This window comes from Rhinolophus sinicus, chromosome 8 (genome assembly GCF_057876585.1).
Source record: "Rhinolophus sinicus isolate RSI-liver-muscle chromosome 8, RSI-T2T, whole genome shotgun sequence".
NCBI classification, from domain to species: Eukaryota; Metazoa; Chordata; class Mammalia; order Chiroptera; family Rhinolophidae; genus Rhinolophus; species Rhinolophus sinicus.
Window position 1 is genome coordinate 17,885,752 of NC_142508.1, and position 17,810 is coordinate 17,903,561.

General features: G+C 41.1%; 1 protein-coding gene across 1 annotated transcript in view; it reads right to left on the reverse strand.

Annotated features, from left to right (window-relative positions):
• The window catches only part of SND1 (staphylococcal nuclease and tudor domain containing 1), a 413,624-nt gene that overhangs the window by 203,540 nt on the left and 192,274 nt on the right, over nucleotides 1-17,810 (reverse strand). The window lies entirely within an intron of this gene.

Consider the following 17,810-nt stretch of genomic DNA (forward strand, 5'->3'; position numbering starts at 1 on the left):
CTTAAACGAGATCAGGGTGGAAATTTCAACAGGGTAAGATTATGTCAGTACTGATCTGGTGAGAACGACAAAAGGGAGAAAGGCAAAACAAAGAAATCAGAAAATTAAATGGGTGGCAAGTAATAAAATTCTAACAAGTAAGACTGCTGTTTTACAGCACTGGGTAGCAAGATGTAGGCAGCATTAAACCAAAAATGAGAATCGGATACCCAGAAAATCGAGAACATGCTCATAGGATCCAATAACCAGAAGAGCACAATCAATAAGTGGATGGATGGCTGCCTGTGGCAGCGCACAAAGGAAGTGAGCTGTTCTATCACCCGTCACCAGCACAGAGACAGTTCAATTAGAAGGAAGTGAAAAGCCATCAGATTGTATTGAAAACAATTTCCAAAGTCAGCCGTTTCCTCATAAACTGAGCTTTTGGTAGGGATCAAATGAGAAAACATTATAAGAAAATATATCTGCATAGAAAGCGACACCAAGTTTCCTGGGGGAGAAAAAGGAGGGGGGAGTTTCTTGTTCATCGTGAATAAATTAACTTTTTGGATATAAGTGAAACCAGCAAATATTTATTTATAACACTATTAATCTAGAAGTATTGTTTAAACCACTACATTTCAGAAATATTTTTCTCAAACTACACTCTGTACAAGTGTATTCAATCAGAATGTACATCATCATTAGAGCTACCCTTTTCCAAGATAGTTTTCTCTTCTCCATCTTAAAATGTGTAGACATAGCTCTTTTAGAGTCTATATATGATGCTGTCATCAGCAATACTTTCCTTAAGTCACAGGGTTCATTTTCATAGCACACGGACACCTGGTTTGATCACTTGTTTTATAGGTATTTATTCATATCTCCACAGCATAAGTCCCTTAGGACAGGGGTTACAAACTCATTGACTACATTTATAAGTAATGTTTTACAGGAACACAGTTACATCCAATTGTTTGCATAGTCTCTGGCTGCTTGAGCACTGCAAGGGCAGAGTTGAATAATTGCAACACGGACCATATGGCTTTCAAAACTGAAATAGTTCCTCTCTGGTCCTACACAGAAAAGGTGTGCAATTCCCACGTTTTACGTGAGCTTTAAAAGGTCACTAACGGGGCCGGCCCGGTGGCTCAGGCGGTTGGAGCTCCAGGCTCCTAACTCCAAAGGCTGCCGGTTTGATTCCCACATGGGCCAGAGGGCTCTCAACCACAAGGTTGCCAGTTCAACTCCTCAAGTCCCGCAAGGGATGGTGGGCAGTGCCCCCTGCAACTAAGATTGAACACGGCACCTTGAGCTGAGCTGCCGCTGAGCTCCCGGGTGGCTCAGCTGGTTGGAGTGGGTCCTCTCAACCACAAGGTTGCCGGTTCAACTCCCGCAAGGGATGGTGGGCTGTGCCCTCTGCAACTAGAAACGGCAACTGGACCTGGAGCTGAGCTGCACCCTACACAAATAAGACTGAAAGAACAACTTGAAGCTGAACGGCACCCTCCACAACTAAGATTGAAAGGACAACAACTTGACTTGGAAAAAAGGCCTGGAAGTACACACTGTTCCCCAATAAAGTCCTGTTCCCCTTAAAAAAAAAAAAAAAGTCACTCACTTCCTATCACACCCAGCACTTACAGTTAGGGGGTCACACTCACTAGAATAATTGTTACATTTCTGTAAAAAATGTTGGCTGTTTATTGATTCTGCCATGTGACCTTTGTATCACATTGACTGAGGTTGGATCGGTTTAACTGATGTGTTCGAAATCCACCAACCAAGGAAGCATTATAACACAACAGACGCTGTGAAGACTCAAAGTAGGAGGGGACTTCCTTTCCCCTGAGCAGTTTTTATTGGGGGTGGGGGTGGGGGGAGAACCTGGCATTTATCTCAGGGCATTACCACTCTGGCCACAAGAGTCTACAGTAAATAATCTAGCCCCTCTCTTCAAAAGAACACACTCGCAATGCTTCTAGTAAGAGTAAGGAAAGCAACCAACGCTGTCATCTCTGCTTCCAACAGCAGCAGCAGGTACAGAGAGAAGCTGCGTGGGACCCTGGACTTGCTGTGCAATGACTGTTGCTTCCTAAGGCTGTTGTGAGACAAAAGCATGACTACACTTAATTCTGCCGCACACGTCGTAAGCACACACGTGCTGGTGACCACTCTTCTTGTTGGTTTCCATCGTCGTGAGCACCGGCCTAGCTGGGTGCCTCCTCCTGGACTGTCACTTTGTTTAGAAAACGAGGGAGGTGGATCAGATTGTCTTGAACAGGTCTTCTTACTACAACATTCTGTGATTTTATTAAAAGTAGACACTGAAGTACATGTTCTCAAAGAAATCATCTTTTAGGACATAGCTGAAAACGTGAGCCTGACTTCCCAAGTCCAGAGCTCTGTCCAGTGGACAAGGCTGCCAGTGCGACTCCCCCTTCACACCCCAGCTGTGCCGGGAACAGGTCACCGAGCTGATAAAGACATTGTGTTCACCTCTGCAGCCGTACTGCGTGGCCCAGGAGGGCGTCCATCCATCCATCTGCAGCTCTCAGTCATATAACAGTGGTGCGGAGTCAAAGGTCATGGCTCCGGAAACAGTCCAGTGTTATCCCATACGCACGAAATCCAAGTTTTCATCATTGCCAATGCTGAAAGGCCAATGAGTGTTAAATCCCAAAGGACCAGGATTAATGAAGGAGTCATTAAAAACCCAGCATTAAATCACGTCGGAAGCCCATGCTGAGAGTGATGTCTGCGATACATTACAAGGCTGATGAGAAAGAAACAAGTTCCAATTTAGAAATGAATTACCTGACTGTTTGAAAAAAACTGGTTAGATGGCCATCAGCAATTTTGTTATTAGAGGGGGAAAAAGAGTGAGAGACATATAAATTATGTCATGAATGGGAAATTATCATTCTGAAATCACGGGGAACAAAATTGAGGAGCGAATAACTTCCTAAAGACATAATAAGAGGGAGAAGGGAGTCTGGACACCATGGCCAGATATTACTGGTTGTTTTGTTTTGTTTAAAAAGAGTTGGGGGGAGGGGGGGAGCTGTTAACACTTACGCTCAGGAAACAAGTTTAATCTAGAAAAGTTTCAGAATGTTCCCAGTCTGATTACAGTCCCACTATCCCTGCCAGATTCGAGTGAACTCATTCTTCAGCTCATGTTTTTTGGAGCGGCCATAAATAAGGAAGCATACTTTCTAGGAAAAGACTACTCAGCTATTAAACTAGAAGGTAAACCGTAGAGAGGCCTGGATAAGGTCCTAACCTTAATGAACTATCTTCTAACACACAATGAGCAACGTCTTATTGCTGCACGTAACCTATCCGTGTGGGAAACAAAAGCCTTCAACAAATGCTCTCAAGATAAAGTAAGGTGAAAACCAAGGAGCTGGCACAAGTGGGCAAGGCCATATAACCCCTCCACACACTCCAATTTTCCTGAGTTTCTAAACGGGAAAACACAGCCCCTAGAGACGTGTACTTACTTTTTAAGGTTCTATCCTGGGACAGTGCACTAGTTAGACAAATAAGTGCCACCAGGTAGATGCTTGGGCAGAAAGAATCCCTTTCCAGGCACTGATTCTCAACCACACCCTCTCGACATGCAAAGCTCATTAATGCGGGACAAGGTATGGAAAATAGTTCCAGTTCTAATGATCCAGACAAAAATAGGAATACTTCTTGTTCTTGACTCTCCTCTCTCTGCCAACCCACTTTTGTTGAAGGCTTTTGTAAGAACAAGACTGACATCTCTCTCTGTCTGAAAACAAATCTTGAAAGGTTCTCTAAGAGCCAGTAATATAACTCAAATTTTTATGTGTTATAATCAGGGGTGATATTCAAAATATTTAACATTATGACACTGGCTAGTTTCTTGTACTTGGATATACTAACTGAATATAAGCCCCGGTTGTAAATAGAAAGGTATGAAAGAAAACAGCCAGGGTCATAAATATCTAGAAGGGCATCAACATAAAACAGCAAATGACTTGAGGATATTTAGTTTGGACTAAAGGCAGCCAAATATTCATAATTACGCCTCAGTCGTCAAAACACATATTATTAATTTCAGATGCATCAGTCTACACCCAAAAAAAAGACCACAATAAACTCTAGAGCTTCTTAGGTATTTAATTATTGGCTTGAGTCTTTAATACACTCACAATTGGCATTTATTGAGTCTAACAAATGGATATATTATACTTGAACTTCTTTGCTTCTCAAAAGTTATTTAAAAGATACAGTTTTGGCTAGTCCCCAACAACAACCCCAACAACAAAAGACACTGCTATCTTTTATTGCCTAAGAATTCCTTTTAAAGGAGAAAATTTTAATAACTGTAATACGACAGTTGCCAAGCAGACAAAATCTGTAAATTTGATAATTACAGATAGAGGTAAAAGGAATATGAGGGGTCTAAATTCCAAGCTGTCTTCAACACTGTACATGGTTCTCTCAGGTAAACAATTTAACTCACGATCATGTCACTGGCTAATGGCAATGACGCCACTGAGTCAACTGGTAGTAACCACGACCGTTTGGGTAAAATCTGACTGCAAATCCACAGACTTCTAAGTAAACCTAATGTTTATGGTCAAGAGTCTAGGGAGGTCAAGAGTCCAAGTAAACCTAATGTTTATGGTCAAGGGCTACACAAAGGAAAAATCCATGGCCAGACTTTCAAGCCAATGGGAAACTTCCGGCTTCATTCCTGCTCCTTCTTTCACCCCTAAACACACCCCGATGTACAGTTCCCTGTGATAAGGACCTGAGAACAGATTGAAAGAAATTTTAGATTACTAAGAAGAGACACATTAAGGAAAACTAATATTAGTGGTGCTGTTTATGTCACTTTCTCCTTCAAAAGAGCCAGAGGAGGGCCTTAGGAAAAGAGAGTGAATGACTTGTCAAGGTCACGCTATAAGCTGGAGGCAGGGCTAGAAATAGCCATCACCCTGGCGCCCCTACGTGGGTCTGCCCTTCTGTAGCAGAGTTGGCAAAGGGGAAAACAGTGGAGGTGAAAGGCTATGATGTTTAGGGACCAAAAGTGATTTGAGAAAAAATATACTTATCAAATAGTTTCTAATTCTCCTATCTAGAGATATAGTCTGTCTCTACTTATCAGAGAACAGAGGAGAATATTGGTTTTGGGGCCTCCTGTTTCCTCCAGACTTCCTTTCATACTGCTTATTAATATTGGCTGCACATCGAAACCACCACTCAAAACTCCAAATGCCAGGCCAATAACACCGGAATCCCTAGGGGTGAAGATCAGGATTTTTAAAACAACAAACACCAGTACCTGCATTTTAAATAGGAGGCACCATTACTATTTTGTAAGCGCCCTCGGTGGGTTTATCACATGGTTTTATGACAACTGCCCACACAGAAGAGTCCAATTAACATAAGAACCCGGCATTTCCCCAAAGACCAAGAACTTAAGAATTGTGTGTAGAAAATAAACCAAACTTTGGAATTTGGTTCAGGATCCGCAAATTATTACCAATTGGTTCTATTTCAGTCGCGGGAAGACTAGTGATCAGTTGTGGGAGCGCCCAGAGAGAGGACGCCTCATCTTTGCCTCTTCAGGATAGAACTGCCACGTTGCATTGCTGCATTTTCTAGGCAGCTGTGATAACAAGAGCCACCTCCAAAATGTAGGCCTCACTTGGGGAGGGGGAGTTCTCCGCCTCTCAGGGGAATAAGGGACAAATAAGCAAACTCGTGGCCATTATGACAAAGCCAGGCCTACGTATCCAGTTTATTATTAGTCTGACATTAAACACCACTTCAAAACAAAACAAAACACCCACCCACACAAGCACACACCCCAAGACAGAAAATTATATAATGGCATCTGGAATGATCTGCTTTGACAGTGACAGTAGAACCAGCCAAATCGGAGCGGTCTGGTAAAGACCCAAACGGGGACGGGGTAGGCCAGAGAGTCATTTTCACATCCTCAGTAGTTCATGCAAATGCTGACATACGTGAACCATGCTTGGTTTAGAGGACGGGCAAAATAATACTCTAGATTCTGGAAGGCTGTCATTCTGCTCTGAGAAATTCTGAGCCACTGTTAACTGGAAGGATAAAGCATGTTCTTTTACCAAGTCCAATCATTCTAGATAAGTTAGAAGAAAATTGTCTTGGCACAGGTTGCCTCTTAGGGTGGAAGCACAGGTAAGTTTTCTCACATGGGTTGGAGAGGAGAAAGGGGCCCAGTAAGAATTCCGCTGTCCATCTCATTCTGGTGTACGGGCCACAACCCAGCCAGCTGGCACCACAGGAATGTGGCGAGTTGTGTTTTTGTTCCCCAGAGTCCATTAGCAACTGGACCAAGCCCAGTGCCGGTACGGCTAAGGGCTAGGATGTGGCAGCCACTTCAGGATTTCACTGCATAAACCAAGTATAGAACCTTTTCATGTGAAAACTCTAGAAATGAGTCTCCACTTATACACTAAGTTAAAACAAAAATGTGTCTGGTGGTCCACATTTTTTCCTAAGAATTAGAAGCCATATTTTTCACTCAGCGATTCTTAGCTCTCGTATAAGCAATAAATGAGCCCAGCAAAAAGGCCAAGGGTTTTGAAATTTCTTATTCAAAAAATAAGGAATTATTTTTTGAATAAGAAAAAAATATTCAAAAAATGTTAAACTACTACCATGCAAGCTGGGCCCTAAGCCCACGGAGCGTTTTGTTTTGTTTTTTAATTAACCTTTCGGGAGGTCGGGGTTATTTTGGTTCCTGGCTTTGAAATACAGTAAGCCGCTACACAGCTTTTGTGTCAATTCTCACTCGATGGTCTGATCTCTCCATAGCCACAAGCTGTACGGTGACACAGAAGGAACACAGCTTCAGAGGGAGGTTTCTGAGAAAGTGGTGACAAGAATAAATGCTTTGCATAGTTGCTTCCTAGTTTAAAAACGAGGAAAAAAGTGATTTTTTCAGTCAACATCAAGATAATTCTTTGGTGGGGAAGGAAGAAAGATGGGGTAAGACTTGCCCTTGTTACTGAGTTGATAGGTGATGGTTTATAATTCACAATTTTAACACAATAGAAGCTCAAATTAAGCCAAAAGCCTGCGGAATCACAGCTGCTATGTCCCCAGATGTATCAGAAAGCCACAAGGCTCCATGTAAAACCCAAACCGGAAACCCGACAGAAGGTAGCCTCAGGTTTCCTTCGCCTTCTATGAAGCTCATACTATTGAACATTTCTGCATTATTCCAATCATACTGACCTTTAGAGCCAAAAAGTTTCTAAATCCCTCCAAGTTCCACTTGTAAACATTTTTATTGATGGCACAAAAATTCACAAAGGCATCATAGCAGAAAGGGTCGTTCTAGAAGTTCCACAGAATATGATTTCCAGTGAAATTTCTAAGGTGGGGGATACAAGAGCCCTTGTTAGAACACCCAGTAGCCCTAACTTTGTAGTGTTTCAGACACAGAGATAGAAGGAGACAGGCTGGGCTCACCAGTTAGAGCAAGTATACCCGTGTACGCTCCTTGCTGCCCACCTCTTGGTTTGAAAGATATTATTCAAGAAATTTCTTTTATTAAAGGATAAACTGTGTGCCTATTCAGTGGTAAATATGAGCTAAACTTCTTGAAACACTAAAAATTACTCATCATCATCTATTATTTCTACCTTTATTTAAGTACTTATCAATCATTACTGTGTTAAGTTAATACAGTATACATTCAATATTTAGTGGAAAAACGGATGCAATTTAGCCATCATGACAATTTAAAAAGTGAGGAGAGAGATAAATCCAAACCAAAGTGCCTGCTGTGGAACAATAAAAATGAACTACTACCATGCAAGCTGAGCCCTAATCCCACGGAGCATTTTGTTTTGTTTTTTAATTAACCTTTGGGCATTTCCTACATCTTATTTAAGTTAATACTCAGAACATTCTGTGAGGTAGCAGTATTATCACAGGATGAGTTTGGCCAGGGGCTAGCATGAAAAGTTGAGACTGGAATATAAAAACATTCAAGAAAAATTCTTTAAACAGGGAAAAGTTTGAGCAAAAAAAAAGGACAGAAGACCACTAGATCTGAAATTAGGTCAGTGGGGACCAGTCCAGTGCACAGGCTTAGCGTAGGGCTGATTTAAGTTCTTGATTATATTTTAGAAATGATGCTAAACATTCAAAATGCACAGGACATTTAATCTTTACAACAGCTCTATATAAGGAGTGGAAGTATTATTTCTTACACAAGAAAACACCAAGGCCCAAAAATGCACAGCTATCTAGGAGCAGAGCTGGCATTTTCCCTCAGGTCTGCGGGCCTCGAAAACCTCTTTTTGAAAAATAGCCACAGAATCTTAAAATCCAACAATAACATGCCTTCGACTTCATCTCAACACCATGCCAAGTGGTCAGTTTTCCCCTTCCTAAATTCTTAACAAATGCCCAGTTCTCAAAAGGAATGCCCCAAATAACAGTTATTATATTAGCGTGACTAAACAATGGGTAACTCCTCCACCTTATTTTCCAAACTTTTGAAAATGTTACTACAATTTTTATTCATTTTTTAAAAATCCACTCAGTATGAACTGGAGCAAATTCCTGTTAAGGGACATCATGACTGGGAAATAGAAAAATCTATACAAACTTCAACCCTATTTCCCTTACCACTTTGTACTGGCCACAGGAACAGCAAAGAGAAAGCGGCTGAGAAATGGCATAAAAAAGACACAGAATGTTTGCTTATTGGTAACCACATCAAATGTCCCCTCTCCTTTATCACATCAGTTGTACTATCCAAAGGGATAAAAAATGCTGGCAGAGGTCAGAAGGGCAGGCTGAGAGCTTACATGCACATGACATCCTTTACAAGGTCCCACTGAAATGACAGGAAAGACAGACATGGACAGGAACAAAGGCCTAATGGTGTCAGAAAACAAGAAAGTGTGTGACCAGCATCTCAGAAAGTCTGCACAAATCCTGTAAGACAGGGAGCAGAGGGGATAAAACTGGGGGAGAACCAGGGGGCACCTCAAGGGCCTTTATTGACAAATACAAAGCACCACAGTGAGTGGGCTTTGGGGACATCATCTGCCCACTTACCCAGGACCAGCATTCAGAAGGGCTGGGCCAGCCAGCCTCGCCTCTGTTCCTACGATGCCCACAGCGTGGCTGAGAGCAGAGGGGTTTGACCCTTGGCGAAAACTCAAGAAATAGTCTCCCAACAAGTACAGACATTTCTTCTACCACTTACTTTGCATGTGTGTTCCTAAATAGTTCACATTCCACAAAACCACCCAAAACCCCTAAACAAACGGCGGCTTGAGAGAAGAGCAGGGTTATGGGTAGACCACTTAAATCCTATGGAACTTTCTAGACTAAGCACCAGCAAAAACAACCCAAGGGGCACACGCAGTTAAATCCCTACCTGCAGAGTAGCACACTTCCTCCTCCTTCTAGATGAGTTACTAGAGGGCTTTGTTTCCAACCAAGACCATTTTAATGGAAACATAAAATCCGATCCAGGGGGAGCCTTATTCATGAACACACTGGTGTAAACCAGAGGAGTGTCTTCACAGCTGTTCCAACAACATCTCGCGGTTGCTACTGGGCTCAACACAGCACAAAGCACAAAGGTTCTCGAAGCCACTGTCATAGTCATGACTTCAATGGAAGGAAGTTATTGCGATAGATTTCTCATCTTCACATTTTCAGATTTTTCTTTTAAAAGTCGTTATATATTACTAGAGCCCTCCCGTTAAATGTTAGAAAGCTTATCCTTTATTGTTTCTCTAATGTATTTGGGAACGTCCCTTACAAACCAACAAGAGTTCAACTTTAGACCAATGCGATTCGCCAAATTACCAATATCATAGGAGATGGTAAATCACTTCAAAGAAACACTTGTTATAGTAGAACAGAGGGCAGGTGATTTATCTGGGGAAGGACCTTAGATGGAGTTTGTGGCCTAAAAGGAAAGCAGAGGCACAGAGTTTGAGACAGAACTGGCTGAGCACATCACAGACACCACCCCAGTGAGATACACTAAAGCTTTCTACCAGCCGAGGAAAGCCGCCTTTGCCTTGGCAATTTTAGTCGGGTCTGAAATTTGCCTGCTTCCTGCATGTTCCAGTCCAGACACTTTCAGGCAGCGTGTAAGAAGGCTGCCTGCTACTTCCTGCTCACTGATTCCCTTTCATGGCCCAGACATCGCAGGGAAACAGATGTATACACTGCAGAGGGAGGAACAACCATGCCAACTCCAACCAGTTCCTCCCTTCAGAAATAGAGATCAAGGTGCACAAAATCCTCGAGAACTTATGAATGAAAAGAAACAAAATAAAGAACAATTAGTCATGGGGGAAACAGATAATTCAATAGAAGAGGGTTTTTATTTTTATTTTTAAATAACATTCGCAGAGATAGCAGAGAAAATATTGTATTCATAGACTAAGAACAGGATTCTATTAGAACAGAACACTTAAGGAACAAAGAATTTCACCCTGAGCGCAGAAACAACAACAACCAAACACAAAATCAAATGGGCTAGAGTAACAGAATAGGCCCTTTATAAATTTCATGGGGGCACAGATAATTTCAGTTTTAGAACTAACTACCAATGTATTTCTGATGCCTAACACAGCGCTCAGTTCATACCAGACATTCTATAAATACTTCATAAATGAACGAACGTAAGTAAATGAATGAGTGAGATGAATAAATAAAGAGACGGGGAGTGAATGAAAATGAGTTAATATGCATGGCTGGCTGGCTGGCTAAGCAAGCAGGAAAGTCATGTTGAAGACGTCTCCTTGAATAGAGAGGAAAAATGCAATGGAGGTCTTTAAAAAATGGGAGAAAAGCTATAACGATATGAATCATATGATACAATACACTGATAAAATTTCCAGTCAGAGGCAAAAGAGAAAGAAAATAATTCAAGTAGCAACAACGGAATCTCCTTGAGTTGAAGACACTGAATTCAGATTAAAAAAGCCAACTGAGTATGCAAAAAACAGACATCTAGAAATACTTTAATAAAATTTCAGAAAGCCAAAAATAAATAGAGAATTTCAAGACCCAGAAAACTTTCAGGGTCAAAGTTTTACCATCCAATGCATGGGGGAAAATATCAAGGTTCTTCACCAAATGAAAGGAAATATCACAAAAAGAATGATTTGAGATTCAAGTGGCAGCTACATAGGGGGAAGTACAAAAAGGAAAAAGATACGCAGGGAGAATTAATTTAACATTTCTTTGAATGTTTAATGACATAGGATTTCCTTTTCTATAGGTCTAATCACACTACCATACTTCTTGGGCCAGCAGTAACACACAATTTTAACTGCTATAGGGGTGGGGGAGTTTCAATTTTTAGGATCAACCCAAAAACAAAGCTGAGAAGACAATTACAGTGACAGGAGAGAAATGCAATAAACGCTATAAACCTTAATAGAAAAAGAATACACATTTTTTAAAAGGAGGGAGGAGTAAGAAGGAAGGGTAAGCATATAATTTCCTAAGCTTTTGGGATGGGAAAGCACATAAATATGCTAGAAAGTTAATCAGAAACAGTAACTGAACATTATAAAGTTTGCTATTGTTAAACTAAAATAATATAACAAGATTAGGGGTTACAGGGTGGAAATATAGTGCAAATACTAAAAAAAAATCATCTTTTACATAAGGAAGTAAATAGACACTGCTTAAAGCTAAAATTTGAAAAGCAGTAGTGTTAATTTATAACGTTCTAGGGATAACCATCCAACAAAGGGAAAAGCAGACACTGTTGGGAAGTTAGCGTATATGCCTCTGCCGGGTGAGGCAGGAGAAGGTGAACAGTTCATCAGTTTACCAGGAGACCCCGGAGCAGGATGGGAACCAGAGTGAACTGTCGGATTCACAGAGCTCTACCAACTCCGATGACCCAGAAGCTGTCATGTGAGCAGCAAAAGGACAGATGGGCTTCAGTGGGTAGTCACTTGAGCATTTCATTTTGTCTAATGACAGGTTAAGTTACTGACTCATAGAAAAAAAAAAATACAAGAGGGATTATCTTTCATTTATATTTTAACCTGTTCCTGAGGGGTGAAGTCTCTAAAAGTATCTGGAAAAACCTGAATAGAAAATAATCTTTTTAGGCAGTGTTTAAATAAAGTCACTTGTGTTTCTTAAAGCAAAAAAAACTGCATGAACACGGTTCTGTGGGAAGCAAAGCCAATGAATACCCCATAGGACTCTTGAGGCCTCAGCAACCAGAGCCAAGAAATACCAAGAAATGTCTGTTGCTTTGTTCACTGCTATATTCCCAGTGCCTGGCACATAGTAGGTGATCAACAAATATTTGTTGAAAGAACAAACTGATAAATGTCTTGTTCTTAGCAGACAGCCATAGAAGCAACAACCTGTCCCTTATCTGGGCCTGGTCCCTCACTGAGCGACCGCGAGGGCCCACGGAAATCGGAATGGACAGCATTTCTACTTTTTCAAACAGGGCCTCCAACTGAGATTATTCTGAACACACTTAACTGTATCTCTAAACATTCCAGAATGTTCCTCTCTTATGATGAGCTCCCCTTATTTGGAGAAAAGCCTTATTTTCTCCCAGACTCTCCTCATTATACTTCGGGAAATTGATGAGAGACAGCTTCCCAAGGATCAGCTCAGAGAATATTAAGCCTTAGTCCACTGCCTGACATTCCACTCAATTGATATTGGGGGAAAACAACAACAAAAACGAATAAAGACAAGGGAAAGAGCACACATTGCTCAGCAAAAGATTCTGCTGATTCGTGTGACCCAAGGATTCCGTTGTGGAAAGCTGCACTGAACTTCCATATAGACATGATGCTAATACGATAACACAAAACCAAGAGGTCTGTGAAGAAATAAAAAATGGCAGCAGGAGATTTCCATAGGCAGCCACAAAACATGTGAGTAAAAGAGGGCTCTGTCTGAAACTAGACAGTGTTTTCCTGACTCTCACCTGAACCCTTGCAAAAGCCTTCTGAGCGCGCTTTATGGGACCAGTCTCTTCAAATGATCACTATGTGCTTCAGCTGCCAGGACATAGGTGCAGTTATTCACCTATTTCTTTCCAAAGTATTTAAACTAAATGCCACAAGAGTCGCCCAATAGCCTCAGAATGGTGGACAGGTGTACTTCCACTACCCAACATAGCAGAAGTCACACAATTATATAAATCAAGCAGCCTGTGACTTCTAGAAAATCTAAGGTGCTCTTTTTAGAAGTGGGAGGTGGTTAGGTGTTTATGATATAAGGGGAGGAAAAAAACCTTATTCTGCTGTTTTGGTGTTCTTGTATCTTCAAAGCAGAAAAAGGTTGGGAAGAAACCCCACCAAGTGTGATGAAATGTAGGCAATAAATGTGTGGAGAAAAGGGTTGGTTGCCACCCAGCTCCCGCCTCCTGGCCCAGCCAACAGACATTCATGCCGTCTGCGTACTTCCTCAGGAGCCGGAAGAGTCCTTTCAGGATGGCGTGGCCTCTGAGTAAGGACACTAGGCCAGAAAATAGGGTTTCAAGAGGCCACTTTCTTCCTATGTTTAGCTTAATCAGACATTAGTATGTTTTATGATTTGACAACTCAGAGATAGGAGGTTTGGCCTGACAGTGAAAGTCTTAAAGCTGGGGAACTGAGGCCCGAAAAGCTGGGGATTGTATGACACGTCTGCCTCCAACGGCTGAGAAAAACCAAACTGGGATTATATAAAAGGATGTTCTAGAAGGATGAGACCTAATCTCACGCTTCAGTCACTCATAGAACAGCTGGGGAAAGAAGCATTGCTGCAAACTGGAACCACTGAAAAAGAAAAAAGACAGCAAGCTCCATCTGTGGACAATCCCAAGAGATGCAGAGGGAGTTCATAAAGACGGCTTTGAGTCTGCTGGATGCGAGTCCTTAGAACAAAAAGGGAACTAAGATGTCCCAAGCCCAACACAGCTTCGTCACCATCTCTGCCACCAAGGCCACACTCACAGGGCATCAAGGGGGACGGCAGTGGCTTTGGAAGGATCATGTGGGAGGAGCCAAGACTTGCAAGGCAGGGAGGCAGGAGACTGAAAAAAATGTTTCAAAAAGCACTACTGCAAAAAACAAGTCACCTCTCAAAAAATGTGAGCTCGTGCAGAAAATAAACAAGCATCATCCACTGTTCCCATTCCATAGTTCCATCTCTGTGCCGTTCACTTTCCCAAAATGGGCCATGTCTGTTGTCTCCCATTGTTGTGAAATACTTTACCTAATGGGACACACTGGGAAAAATACCTTCGTGACACTTTATCTAATGGGTATGTGACAATTTTCCAGGAATGGGGGAGTGGGGTGGTGTCAATTATGAGTACGTATGTGTGAGGCTGGACCCTGAGTTATATTTTTTAGGTGGCCCTTTATAAATGTGAACAAATTTTCTTTTAACACCTTTCTTTGAAAACGTGATATGCAGAAAAGACATGAGCAGTCAGTTAATAGATTATATGGGTTTGCCAAATTGGAGCTCAAAGTAATTGGGAAGTCCAGCAAAAGTAAAGGTCACCCAAAAAAATCTCACTCTTCAAAGAAGGCTCTGGCAATAACAAAAAGAATGAGATTTTAATCACTGAAGCTAATTACACAGAAGACTAAATCACAAGAAGAGTTATTTAAGTGTCTTAATACAATAAAAAGTAATTAACAGGAAGCGCCATCTTGACAGCTTCTGTCACAAACTGGGCCTAAAAGGATCAGCTAATTCCCAACTCGGGAGCCAGAGAATGAGAAACAACTCACTTTGAGCTTTTTATTTTTTATCTAAACTGTTTTGATTAGCAGATAACAACTCTTGCCGACTCCACAGTGAAGTTAATCAAGGAAAAACATTTTAATCTATGAGAGGAATGATGCACCTTGTTTTCATTGATTCCCCAGAGGGCAAGAGACGTGGAGTTGAAGACTGTCACAGCAGAAGGGCCTCCCTCCCCGCGATCCTGTAACTCAGCTCCCTCCCACACATCAAGAGGACAAACAGAACAATCAGGCTGAACCCTAACGAGGACACACACAACTCACACGCGTGGGCATGGGAAATACATGTAAAAATCTGCTCTGAAATAACCCTGTAGGAGACTCTATCTCGTCTGTCTCTTCTTTCTCATGCCCCTGGAATTAGCGGCTTGAGGGGGGAAGCTCTTCCCGAGTCAGAGAATCCCAGTCGATCTCTTGAATAACAGGAAAGCCACTAGTTGCGATGTGTAAGTGTCTAATCCTACAGATGACAGCCGACATCATTTAGATGGCATTGTTCCTTAATTCTACGGCATTTCTACAAGCATAGACAAAGCCTGTCTTGGAAAGAGGCGATGCATTACTACAGAAGCTCTCCTAGCTAACCTTCCCTTAACTGCCTGCACTTCCTGGGTCTCTGAAAACCTACTGGTTAACGCCACTTAGAGCGACTGAGGGCCACTCTGATACACCTGTGCACTTCTATCCCAACCTGTTGTAGCATGTGTTTCGGTCCCCAGATCTATTCATACTGGTTGTGCTTGTTATTTTAATTATGTACTTCATTATATGTTACATTAGTAATTGAAATGAGTACAAAAAGAAAGTGTGTTTACGAAAACAGTGGAATACTTTTAAAAGGCTGAAATGGAGAAATAGATTTAAAATGGCTACAAAATAAATATGAGTGAGACAAGTATAACAGACAAGGGGGACGCAGCAGATCACAAAAATCTAGGGTTCCATAATTAGTGCTTTTAAGTCCTCTTTCCAAAGAGGAAGTTATGCAATTCACCAGAATATCAAATAGTTGATCCATCTGTCCATACATCAAAGATTTGGAAATGCATGTACATTTTTGTGTTTAAAATAAAATTAAAACATCTAAAATAAAAAAAGTTAAATCCCCTTCTCTAGCCAATCTTTTCAAATAACTAAGCATTCAAGTCAGACAGAATGCTTTTAGTATACCTTAATTCTCAATATCAGCTGAGTATTTGGACATTTTTATTAATACCTCAATTTTTCTACAATATTATTTGACATTGTTTAAGTATAGAATATTCAGGAAAAAACAGCAAAAAAAAAAAACAAAAAAAAACAAGTCAAAGGAAAATAAAGAAAAGCTACGAGTAAGACTGGAATACAAAAAGCATGTTTCCAGATTCACTCTCTAGAGATGCACTGTCTTTGGTACCTTCCAATACTTAAACAAAAGAGGAAAACTATCAGAAACAAGTTTTCCAATACTGATCAGATAAAAACAAACCTGTAACACAGAAGAGACATTTAAGGACGCCCTGTTATGCTTCATAAAGGGACACTCTGCAATACAGTAAACAAATCATTCACAAATTTATTGAACTCCTACCATACACTGAATACTGAGACTACATCAGGAAATAAAAGACACAAATCACTACCTTCAAGGAGCTTATTGTCTAGTGAGGACTGGTCTCAAGAATATCACTAAATCCTGTATCTCTCCCAATTGTAGCACAGCCGAGTCTAGTTTAGTAGAAACAAATCTATGAAGGAAGTCTGTACTTCCCGGGTACCCTGCCAGGCTGGTCTTATTCAAGGTTAATACTTTGGTAAATCGTAAAAAACTGTTTCTTACAATCCAATGACAAGAACCAGGAAGTAGAAATTCAAGGTTATCATCTCTGGCATGAACCCACAGTTCAGATACATAATATTGTTAATTCAGACCAATCAACTTCCATTGTTAACTGACCAAATTCATAAAAAGGTTGACACCTTCTTACCAGGACTTGAGAATCTGAGTAAAACCTTGGCTGGAACAGAGTCACCTGACCTCTACAGCAAGGCAGGCTAGCCTTTCTGGGTGACAAGGCTAGCCACGTCTGGGTGACAGCCAAGATCAATGAAGTTGAAACCTCAAGGTTTCATGGCACGGGACATGACCATAACCTCCTATTCTGGAAACAGTTTTACACCAGCTATCTCAAATTCCCTTTGCAAATAATCCCTATAGAACACTCCCAGAATATCTCATTGTAAGCAGTGTAAATTTACTTTTAAAATATACCTCAGAGGTAACTAAATGAAAAAAAAAAAAAAATCCACTCTAAAAGTTTGTTTCGGTAAACACGGGTGGAAGACATCTGCCAAAAACAAAAGCAGTGTGTTTTTACAGTAGTGATTTGTTTTTACCAGTAATGGGAATGACCAAAATATTTCCTTTCTCCCATTTCAAAAAGATTATCTGATTTGTCAAGAAGCTGCTTCAAACAAAACAAGACGCCTGTGGTGGTGTTAAGGTAATGACATCAAGAGCCCAGATTAAGTTTCTCTTGGCAAAAACGAAGTCTCCGATCGTTATGTGAACAGCGACAACATTAATATAGGGCTGGTAACAGGGGCTGAAAATACTTATTTCCAGATGTGACCACAAGAAGGAGGGGAAAAGGCTCCTGTCCGGTTGGAGAGCTTCTGGAAGATAAATCAGCTACAAGATTCTCTTCTGCAGCTTAGAGATGTTTCTCCCAAAGGGCTTCATTGTACTTTCAATAAGACAATCCCTGTTTTGATGAGAAACCTATACTTTTCTTCCCCTCCACCAGGCCCCCTTAAAAGAAAAGAAAAATACCAGTTTGGTAACAAACAGCATTTAAGATTGTTAAATAGAGAAGGAAACAATTACCATGCTGGTAGATTTTACGCAGAGTAAGAACTGCTACTGGGACTGACTGACTATTAATATTTATGGTAGAAGCATGGCCCAGTAGGTTTCTTCCATCTCCCATCAGATACCTCCCTTAGAGGACTGTTCATCCATCAAGCTCTCAAGAGACTTTGGAATAT